This window comes from Ceratotherium simum, chromosome 14 (genome assembly GCF_057802395.1).
Source record: "Ceratotherium simum simum isolate JZ-2026a chromosome 14, ASM5780239v1, whole genome shotgun sequence".
Lineage (NCBI taxonomy): Eukaryota > Metazoa > Chordata > Mammalia > Perissodactyla > Rhinocerotidae > Ceratotherium > Ceratotherium simum.
In genome coordinates, this window is record NC_141913.1 from 9,536,572 (window position 1) to 9,549,025 (window position 12,454).

Here is a 12,454-nt window from a genome sequence, read left to right on the forward strand (position 1 = left end):
CCAGACCGAAGAGACACCTAGAGAAAAAGGGAGAAATGGAAATCCCTGGAGGTTTCAACAGTTATCCTTCAAAGCAGACGGGAAACAGGGAAGGTTAGGAGGAGGGGTGGAGGGCCAGCTCAGACCAAAACAAAGCCAAATCAGAAAGAAAGAGCCAGGCATCTGGCAGGGGTCCCTCATAGGACAGCCTCTACCAGGGGTCAACATCCGGGTGCCCAGGCAGCTTTCTGCCTGCCAAGGCCAAGTTCCTTCTCCTGCCTCACCACTTCTCAGTGTCTGGGGTTAAGGAGGGGTCGGTCAGCTGGCAGACAAGGTCCTCTCCAGGTCTATATCTTAGCCATATCACACTGCACCTGGCACACAGGAGGTGCCCCATGAACACCTGCTTGTGAAAGGAGTGAGTTAAAGCCAGCCCCGCTTCCTGCCTCCCTGCTCCCTGCCTCCCTGCTCTGACCCCGCTTTCTTTTGATTAGGAACCCAGGGGCCCGCCTCTTCTGTATTCTCAAGGCACATTCCTCTGGCGACGCAAATGGCCACTTCCCCTTCTTGCCTTCCCATCCTTTTGGAGGGACAAAGGGGCCGTGCTCCCAGGAACACTGTCTCCTGGAGTCAGGAGAATTCCTGGAATGGGCAGAGACCTCGCCTGAAAAAGAGAGAGGAGAACTCTAGGTGAAGGCAGAGAGGAGCAAGGGGGAGATCAAAGAGAGCCTGGGCAGGGTCAGGAGCGGGGAGTGCTGGCAGGGAGACAAATGAGGCTCCCCGAGGGGTCAGCCGAGGGACAGGCGTGCCTGCACTCAGATGCACAGTGACAGCGCAGGAGCACCACAGAAAAGACTGGTCATTGCAGAGACAATAGATGGAAAAGATAAGGGAAGGTGTAAATTAATGGAGAAAAGGACTGGCCGGAGATAAGGGTATCTCTCTGTAATTAAAAAAGTACAGCCTTGCCATCTCCAAGGTGGCAGACTGTCCTGTGTCTGAGCTGGGGTGGGAGCTAAGGCCCAGGAGGGCAGAAATCAGGCCCGTTAATGATTAGCTCCCAGCTGAAGGTTTAGAGCTGACTCATCTTCATCCCTGGCGGGAGGGGCCGGAGGAGCGCATGAGCCGAAGTTACCTGAGGTGAGGTGAGTGACTTCCCCACTCAGAAAGAGCCCGTGGGAAGCTCAGGCTGTTGATTGGGATCCCCACTTTTGAGGGGGGCCAGGGTAGGCCCTTCTTCAATTTTTCAGGTTTTTGTTGTTGTTTGGTTGTTGGTGATGTTAGTGAAGGCGGTTGTTTTTAATTTTGGTTCTAAAATTCTGAACTCTGTCTCAAATACTGATTGTATTTGAACTTGATTTTGCCGGTTCCACACCCAAAAAGTGTGCTCGGGGCAATTACTGGCAAGAGTTGTCTGCCTATAGTCAGAGCTAATGAAATAGCAGAGTGGGAAAAACGGATTCTAGAGCCTGGCTGCCTGGGTCGTGTCCTGCCTTGTCCACTTGCTACCTGTGTGACTTAGGACAAGACACTTGACCTCTCATAGGGGGTTGTGTGTGCCTGGTCCATAGTAAGCACTCAACAAATGCTGGCTGTTATCATCATCATCATCATCGCCATCATCATCATCATTTTAATTATTACCATCTTTCCCCCACAGCCTGGGAGCAATGCCCTGAAATAAGTGCAGACCTCTTTTCAAAAACCCCATTTCCTGTCTGAGCATTTCAGAGCCCTTCCACTCCCTCAGCACAAATGCGTGTGGACGTATCCTAGGACTGCCATTTCAGAGGACGATGCAAAGAAACCAATATCCCAGATGTAAGTCATGGGGGCTGGGAGAGGCCATTTCAGACTCAACGCATACTGTCCATAAATTTCTGCATCCTTCTCCCTCACTCCTCACATGCAATCCTTCACAAGTCCTGTCTAGTCTACCTCCACAATAAACCCTGACTCCATCCACTTTTCTCCACCTCCACTGCTGTCCCCGCTCTAGTTACAGCCACTATCATCCCCCACCTGAACTACTGCAATAGCCCTCTGACTGTCCCCCTACTTCTGCTCCTACTTGCACCCTCATCTGTTTTACACACAGCAGGTATAGTGATATTTGAAAGCTATGACTATAGAGACTATGTCACTCTCCCACTTAAACCTTCCCCCGCCAATGGCTTTCCATTGCACTTCAGATAAAATCTCAAATTCTTAGCTGGCTTAAAAGACCCTATCTGACTGGCCCCTGCCCACCCACACAATCTCACCCAGAGCCACACTCCTTGTCTGCCGCACTCCAGCTTCACTGGCTTCCTTTCAGTTCTTCAAACACTCTTTCCTCCTCTTCAAAGGCCAACTCCTTTTCAAGTCTCAGCATCAGCGGCATTTCTTCAAAGAAGCCTTCCCTGGCCACCCTCTCTAAATACCTCCCAACTCTCTGCTTGTACTCTCTTTCACAGCATTATGTTCATTTCTCCATTGTGTTTATTTCTGTAATTAGATGTTTGTTGTTTGTTTGTTTCTTTTTTTATCTTTCACCAAGCTGTACCAATGTGAAAAAAGAGGCCTTGCGTGAACAATGAAGAACTGAGGACAGTGAATAATTAGATCTCCAGTATTTGAGATCCTGGGGGGAAGGAAGGGAAGAGAGGGAGGCAGGGAGAGAAAGCTATCAGTTTCAAAAATTTGATTCCAAAATGGAAGAGTAAAGACATTTTCATTCACTTCTCTTCTAAAAATAATTTTTTTTAAATCTCGAAACAATGAAAACAAGAAACTAACACAAAATTAGAAATTCAATGAAACTACAAGATCTATAACTTCAAATGAAAATATAGGAGGAGCAAAAGTTGATGGAGAAATGGTGAGTGACTCAGCCCAAAGGAGGAAGATCAAACCTAAGTATTTTGCAGGGTATGGTATATGGGATAGGCAGCAATCCTATTAATTTTGCAAAACCCCAAAAATGCTCAAATATTAGAGGAAGCAGTTAATACAGAAGATAGAGATAAGAGAGGAGTGCTGAAAATAAAGGGATTGCTTGAAAGTCTGTGTAAGAAGCAGTCAGTTCCCCACCTCTCCACTGCACAGTCAGGCAAATACTTCTCAGCATCACCATTCCTCTGCCCCATCCTTCCCTATAATGACCCTAGAGAGTTGTTCTCTGGTGAAGTAAAACGAAAGAGGCTCTATCTAGGAAGTTCTACTTCCAAATACAAGGAAATATATAAAAAAGAAAGTGCAAGTGTTATAGGCTGAACTGTGTCCCCTCAAAATTCATATGTTGAAGTCCAACCCCATTATTTCAGAATGTAACTACATTTGGAGATAAGATCTTTAAAGAAGCGACTAAGTTAAAATGAGGCCATTAGGGTGGGCCCCAATCTTTATTTTTCCTGTGAGGGAGATCAGCCCTGAGCTAACATCCGTGCTAATCCTCCTCTTTTTGCTGAGGAAGACCAGCTCTGAGCTAACATCTGTTGCCAATCTTCCTCCTTTTTTTCCCCCAAAGCCCCAGTAGATAGTTGTATGTCATAGTTGCACATCCTTCTAGTTGCTGTATGTGGGACACGGCCTCAGCATGGCCAGAGAAGCGGTGCATCGGTGCGCGCCCAGGATCCAAACCTGGGCCGCCAGTAGTGGAGCGCGCGCACTTAACCGCTAAACCACGGGGCCGGCCCTGGGCCCCTAATCTAATATGACTGGTGTGCTTATAAGAAAAGGCAGAGACAGCAGGGATGCACAGGCACAGAGGAAAGGCCACGTGAGGACACAGTGAGAAGGCAGCCATCTGCAAGTCAAGGAGAGAGGCCTCAGAAGAAACCAAACCCGTCAATGCTTTGATCTTGAACTTATAGCCTCAAGAACTGTGAGAAAATAAATTTCTATTGTTTAAGCCATCCAGTCTGCAGTATTTTGTTATGGTAGCCCTAGCAAACTAATACAGGAAGGGAAGAAATTATCAAAGAAATAAAGGAAATTTGAAAGACATGAGTATCTGGATTGAAAAGTACAGTACCAAGCACAAAGAATGAAGAAAGACCCACACCAAGACACAGCATCACCAAATTTCACAAATAGACAGAAGATTCTAAAAGCTTCCAGAGAGGAATTATAGTCATACTTAAAGGATCATGTGTGAGAATGGAATCAAACTTTTCAATATCATCATTTGATGCTAAAGGATAGCGAGGTAATATCCTCAAAAGTCTGAGTATAAATTATTTTCTACTTGGAATTTTATACCCAGTAAAGCATCAATCAAGTGTGAGAGTAGAATAAAGATGTATTTTAGATGTTTAAAGTGACTGAAAAAAAAAATGTACTCCCTACTCATCCTTTCTCAGGAAGGTACTGGAGAATATGTTCCACAAAAATGAAGTAAATCAAAAGAGAATGAAACATGGATCCAGCAAGCAGGGAATCCAGTAGAGAAGAGAAGGAAGGAAATTGCTAGGATGAGAGTGAAGGGGAGTTACATGACATCAGCTGTATAACCACAGGCCAACCAAGCAAACATTTCAGATTAAAGCAGAAAGTCAAAGCTCCAGTAGAAAATATTATTGAGAGACATTTACACTTAAGAGCGAAGGTGGGTGAGGGAAAACTTAGACATTTAAAGAAACCTAAGTAGATAAAATAAACCAACCATTATTAACTCCAAGAAAAGCAAAACTTGAACAGGGAAGGAAATGTGATCAGAATAAACAGTTTGGTTTGGCCATGAATAGGATTTACAAATCCATATTAATGAAAATTTGAATATGAATAAAATCAGAATTAGGATATAATTATATTATGAGAATAAGGAGAGGGAGAGAATAGTTTAAATGAGCTAGTATTCCATAATAGGAAGCCAATAGTTAACATCTAAAATTGATGAATCAAGTAAATCCGTATTACTTAGAAATATGAATATAGGAGACAGACTTCCAGTCTGATCACAATTGAATAATAAGTTTTGGACTTACTCTATAACCTTAAACAACTATAAAACTAAACGAAATATATGAAACAACTCTTTTTAGGTATCAGACGATAGCACAAGGATGTGGTCCTTGAGAGAAGGGGAATACACAAAGTGAGCTCCACATTCAGCCCAGTTTTCTGCTGGGAATACCTTCCAAACCAAGGCAAAGAGAAGTAGAGCTGAATAGAAAACAACAGTCTTTCTGGGTGAAAGACAGAGATTGGAGTACAGGGCTGCTGAAGCAACTAGAATTTGCATGGAAGAGTAACAGAGAGGAGGCAACTATGCAGAGGAGAAGTTCCATAAATCTGCACAGGAGTCTCCTTGAGTCTTCAGCTAAATATTAAGTCATACGTGCACATGGTGAGATTCTGCAAGGTATAGCAGACAACAGTTCTAGGGGCATGTGAGCTGAAGAGAGAGATTCTGGAGATTGGATAGTGCTGGAAGAATTGGAGTTCTAACCAGCCAGACTGGAGAGATCTCACTGAATATCCCAAGCATTCAGTTGAGATTCCAGAAAGACCACACTTGGAAAATGGCTACTCTAGCCTAAGAATAAAGGCTTGGCTAGACCTACCCTACCAAAAACTTAAACTAAGCCTTAATCTTATCCCACTGATCCACCAGGAAAGTAACTGCCTTCTAGGACAAAATTTCACTGCATTTTAAAAGAAAACAAAATAAATATAGACTACCATAAATAGAATCCACAATGTCCAGTAAACTGTCAAAATTATTAGATATGTGAAGAAGCAGGAAAGTGTGACAGATAACCTGGGGAAAAAAGTGTATAGAAACAAACTCGGAGGTGACACAGATGTTGCAATTGGTGGGCATGTATGTTAAAACAGCTATTATAAATATATTTAAACATTATAAACAAAAAGATGACACAATGAGTGAACAGATAGGGAGAATCACAGCAGAAAAATGAAAACTATAAAAAAATAGCCAATCAAAAATTCTAGAACTGAAAAGAAATTAATATCAATTTTGAAATGGAAACTTCACTGAATGAGCTTAAGTCATATTGGAAACTACAGAATAAAGCACTAGTGAGCTTGAAGATAGGTCAGTGGAAACTATCAATACAGAATATAGAGGCAAAAAGACTAAAAAACATGAACAAAGCTTCAATGACTTCTGGGACAATATCAAGTAATCCAACATAGAGGTAATTAGAGCCTCAGCTGTAGAAGAGAAAAGAGAGAAAAAAAAAATTTGAATATGGAATGGCCAAAAATTTCCTAAATTTGATGAAAAAGTCAACCTACATATCCAAGAATCTCTATAAACCCCAACCGGGATAAAAACAAAGAAAATCATACCTAGGCACATCATGATCAATTTGCTGCAAACTAAAGGTAAAGAGAAAATCTTAAAAGCAGCCAGGGGTTGGAGGATGGGGGGAATGATACATGATAAACAAAGGAACAACAATTTATCATAAGAAATACAGTGGTCCAGGAGACAGTGGAATAGCGTAAAGTGCTGAAAGGCAAAACCTGACAAACCAGAATGTTATATCCAGTGAAAATATCCTTTAAAAAATATAGGTAAAATAAAGACATTTTCAGACAAACAAAAGCTGAGAAAATTCATGACCAACAGGCTTATACTATAAGCAATATAAAAAGTTCTTCAGGTGAAGGGAAATGATACCAGATGGAAACAGATCTAGACTGGGGAATGAAGAGCTCTGAAAATAGTAAATAAAAAGACTTTTATGTAGATAAATATAAAATACTTTTTTCATTATTTTTAAATTTCTTTAAAAGACAATCAGCCATTTAGTGCAAAAATAATGACAATGTGTTGTGAGTTTATAGTATATGTAGAAGTAAAAAGCATGCCATTATGTGTAGTAAATGTATAGTAAATAGCAAAGGATAGAAGGAGGGTAAATAGGAGTTTACTACTATTCTGAGATTCTTACATTATACATAAATGGTACAATATTAATTCAAGGTAGACATAAGTTAATGTTGCATAACAACCACTAAAAATAAAACAATGACTTATAGCTAAAAATCCGATGAAGGAAACAAAATCAGATTTTAAAATATACTTGATTATTCCAGAAGAAGTCGGGAAAGAAGGAAACAAAGAATAAGTGGGACAATTGAAAACAAATAGCAAGAGGTCGGCCCCGTGGCTTAGCGGTTGAGTGCACGTGCTCTGCTACTGGCGGCCCGGGTTCAGATCCCGGGTGTGCACCCACGCACCGCTTCTCCAGCCATGCTGAGGCCGCGTCCCACATACAGCAACTAGAGGGATGTGCAACTATGACATACAACTATCTACTGGGGCTTTGGGGAAAAAAAAACAAACAAATAGCAAAATTTTAGCCTTGAATCTAACCAAATCAATAATTACATTAAATGTAAATAGACTAAACATTCCAATTAAAAGGCAGAGATTAGCAAACTGGATAGAAAAAGTAAGACTAACTGTATGCTGTTTACAAGATAGATATAAAATATAGAAATATGATGTAATTACCAGAATAAAGACCCTAAAAAGTAGAAAGTGGTTGCCTCTGAGGAGGGAGAGAGGAAAAGAGAAACTATTGGTTCTTAATATAAACTTTTTTAACGCTATTTGTACTCTTAAACCATTTGCTAGTAATGCCTTAAAAAATAGTTTTAGAAACTGAAGGAATTGTTCTGAGAGAACTTTATAGGTTGGATCTTATCCTTTGTGATTTTTTGAGGCATTTAAAAATTGCAGAGAGGCATAAAAAGAGGAATAAAACCATTCTATCCAGAAATGCAGATGGATCATAATTATAATATCATTTGCTCACAATTTCTAGGTAGAGAGGTTGAGGTACAGGCTAACATAATAACCTCACCAGAAGCACATGAACCCAAAAACAGAAACCAAAAGTGTTTCTTCTTCAGTTCCTCATGCCAACTGAAATCCAGTGAGGGTCAGGCTGTAATCACAGGTGTTCTTACTTAAGTCCCCAGCTACTCCAGTGTGGTCAGGTCTTACAGACATTAGGGTAACCAATAGTTTTTGAATACCCATTGTATGCAAGTCCCTGGGCTAGGCATTACATGGGGGACACAAGCATAAAACACAAGTTAAAAAGGATTTCCATCAGTCTCACTCATTTACCTTTTCCCTCTATTGACACAGAGTACAATAAATTCTTTTGCCAGTCATTGGATGATGCAGTAGATTGTTACAGTAATGGCCCCCAAAGAATCATGCAGCCCTGTATCCATATCCTTGTATGAGCTCCTTCTATATTGACTGTATGCTTGGACATGTGGTTTGCTTTGGCCAATGGGATGTTAGCAAACATAATACAAACAGTGGCTTGAAAGGTGCTTCCACCCTCTCTCTTGCTGCTTTTGGAACACAGTAGCATATGAAGAAGCCAAGGATAGCCTGCTGATGATATATGACCCAACCAACAACCAGCACTAACCATCAGACATGTGAGTGAGGCTATCTTAGACAATCTAACTCCAGCCAAGCTGGTGAGTCAGCCTGGGTGAGACCAGCAGAAGAACTGCCCTCTTGGGTCCAGCCATATGTGACTTCCCCAGCAGTTTGGTAGCAGCTTCAAACCTTCCCAACTTGAATCCAGGCTCTCTTCCTTCAACACCTAACATGACCTCAATAGTAGGACTCAGGTTCTGACTTTTAAGTCTCTGTCTTAAAATTTTATTTAATTTTTGAATGGGTAATGCATAAACATGTTGAAAAATCTAACAATTCTGTATTAGGGTTCAATCAGAGAAGCAGAACCATTAGGAGGTTCTGCTTGTGTGCACACACACAATAAGGGATTTGTTATGTGCAATTGCAGGAGCCAGTTACGTAGTCTCTGTAGGGCTATCGTCTTCACATCTGTTGCTAAGTTTGAAGTCCACAGGAAGATGGATGTAGAATGGGGGAGAGCAAGGAGAAGAAGAAACCCACAAATATGTGCTAGAAGCCATGAGGATGGACTGAAACATGTGTCAGTTCTGACTGCCTCTGATGTTGGTGTCCTGCAAGAGAAGAAGGTGCCTTCGCCATGAAGCTGACCACAGGATTCAGAGTTGGCCCAGAAGTCAGAGAAGCTGCAAAAGGATCCAAGGGAAGGTGAGCCATTGCAGGCCTGGCTGCTGCCCCACACCAACAAGCGCAGCCACAGATAAGAGACAATACATTGAGCTACAAAATAGCTTCTGTTTCACTTCCACCATCCAAGGCTCACTCAGTAATTTTTTTAGGGTCTGTGCTAACTGGAACATACAGGAAGAGAATTCTGGGAAATATAGTTCACCTTAGCCAAGTTGACACATGACAAAGCTGCCACCCATACAAGGTTCACAAAGAAAAATGTCTTCCTATCCCCCACTCTCTCAATTTTCCTCCCCCACAAATAACCAGTTATTAGTATCAGTTTCTTGTGCTTTTGTCCTGAAATATTCTATGCACATATAAGTATACACAACTATCTAGTACTTGGAGTATTTTACACAAAAGATCACATACTACACCTATTGATCAACATCTTGCTGTTTTTTAAACTAAACAACGTATCTTGAAATATTTTCCATATCAACATAGGAATACATGCCTTTTTTTCTTTAACGAATGCATAATATTTTATTGTGTGGATGTACCATGATCTGTTTAACTAGACCCTTATCAATGGACATCTAGATTTTATTGAAATTTTGCTGCTTTAAACAATCCTACAAAGAATAGTCTTACACATGCATGAATGTCCTTATAATTAATGCTCATTGTCAATATGATGTGGTATCAACCAAAACAGGCCAGAATGAGAGACTGATGGTGCCAATCAGTGCACATGGGCTGCCGCTGCAACGAAGTTTCTTTCAGATACTCAATCCACTTTCATGTCCACCATTTGTAAATTCATTTTTTACCTTCTGTGCATCTACACCTTTTTCTGTCTCTGTCCTTGCTCATTGGCTGCATCTGAGACAGTTGTGTGAGGGCCCAATAAAGTAATCTAACCAGCAATTTAATATTTATGGGATCACCCTCTAAAATGCTCATCAGTAAAAATGTTCTTAATGATACAGCTGTAATCATCAAAAACAAAGCAACATGGAAATCTATTGACAGATAAAACAAGTGGTTGACAGAGCTGAAAATCATTTATTGTTCTGCCATTTTAACGTTACGTTTTCTAATGGCAGACCTTGCAACTATCAGATGGAAGACAAGCTATTTGAGCAAAATGTGAGACCCACAAAGAAAGACAGATTGGACAGGTTTTTTTCCTAAGACATTTTCATTGATTTTTCCATCATTGAGGGTTTTATAAACATCACATTCGCTTCACTCATACTTTAAAGATCTGGCCTCCTCTGGAGATGAAATATTTTTCTTTTAGGAGTCATTGTTTTAAAATATAAGCATAGAGGAGCCAGCCCGGTGGCGCAAGCCGTTAAGTGGACGCGCTCTGCTGCGGCAGCCTGGGGTTCGCCGGTTTGGATCCCGGGTGCGTACCAACACACCGCTTGTTAAGCCATGCGTGCGGTATCCCATATAAAGTAGAGGAAGATAGGCATGGATGTTAGCCCAGGGCCGGTCTTCCTCAGCAAAAAAGAGGAGGATTGGCATCAGATGTTAGCTCAGGGCTGGTCTTCCTCACAAAAAAAAAAAAAAAAAAAGAATAAAATATAAGCCTAGTTTGTCTCGACTCATAGCATAATGGTGGCAGGGGGAGGGCAGGATAAGACACATACACAAAAGAAGAAAACAGAGTCACTCATAATAGTATATCCCAAAGTGGTTTGTTGTGTTGTCCTAAGAAAATCCCTCAAAGAGCAGTGAGAGATCTGAGAAAGGCAACCTCCCTGTGCCAGAACATTCTACCCTACTTCCTCAAGCCTTTTCTGATCCTCCAGGTTCCTTCTCTCTCCAACAGCCTGTGGCTCTAGAAGGCATTTACTGGACAGTATGTCAGAAGGTCCAGATTCTAGAGAGTCAAGATTTTGAGCCAGAAAGGACAGCAGTTTCAAGAGATAGTATGAAGTCCCTTTTGGCCAGAACAAAATATAGAAGCATGAAAATAGGAGAACTGGTTTGGAGTTGGATTAGAGAGACCTTGAAATGCCAGATTTGTAACAAGATAGTGAAGTTACTCCACAGAGGCATAAGTCCCAAAGAATGCCTCACTGGGAAAATGCCTGATTAGGGACCTTGGGAAGGAACTAATATTAATAACCGTTTTGTAAATGGATACACTCAAATCTGGATGAGGAATATTAGAATTATTACTTGAGTGGCTGATTTCCAGATCTGTGCTTAAGTGATCTAGTGAATTGGGCTACTTACAGAGCTCAAAAGATTTACAAACACATTAGGAAGGCTCAGTAGAGCCAAAAGCCAGCAGTGCTCCCCAGTCCCAGCCTCGAGCTCCTTCATGGAAAGGCTGCAGCAAAACTGAACCATTGGCCCCTGGCCATGTAATGAATCAACTAGAGTGAGAATGCCTCATGAGTGGAGTCCAAACAAGCTCCCATTGGGGCCTACAGACAGCTCCTAATTAATAGAGTCTTGGCCCACAAGAAAGAGTAAAAATGTTTGTAACAATAAAAGGAAGACAGTGATTACAATGGCGGAGGGGGCTACGAAGAAAGCAGAAGGGAAAATTACGGTGGGAAGATGGATCCCGGTCTAAAGTTAGCTGGTTGAGCAATAACTCATACCTTTAGTTATTTGTTCAAGTCAGATGTGAGCAACTACATAAATTTCATTCCTAGTTTTGAAACCCAGTCTACCCAACAGAATATGAGAAAACAACAGTGTTGATAGGATTCAAAAACACAGACAAATCTCCATCAATTCGTATTTTGTGAGTGCCAGCTTGCCGCATTACTAGCACAGGGACTAGGAAAATTCACACAGAGGCTGGGGATCCCAGATAGATCAAGAAGTGAGAAGTTGTGCCCCAACAAGATGGCTTCTGAGCTTCTGGAACTCTAAGATTTCTAATCACACAAGCCTTCTCAGAAGTCTTTTCTTCTTCTCTTCACTTTTAGAGGGTACAGGACCACAGACCAGAGAGGGCTTGGGGTTAGTGTCTAAAGTGTTGGTAGATTAGAAGAGAGGATGCCAAGAGCATGGAAGACAAGAGACTAATTTGGAATAAACAGGAACAAGACTTCAGAAAATTTGGAATCTTCCATTTGTTTTTACATATGATATATTTTCCTGTTGCCCATTTTTAGCATAAATTTTAGCACACTCCAGCCTGATAATGCCCTTGTGTACCAGAGAAATTTGTAATAAGGAACGTTAATCTTTAGAGACAGCAGTACAGTCAGTACAGACAGCAGTACGGACTTCCATCAACAATTTGTTGGCGTTCTTAAAATGTAAGTTGGCTTTTTGGAACCTATAACACCTCTTATAATAGAAACAGTGTTACAAATGGAGATTATATCCTTGAGCTAGCTCATAAAGTCTATTTAATAAAGTTCCTAAATATCTTATGTGTATTTGCAATGAAAAATATGTAAC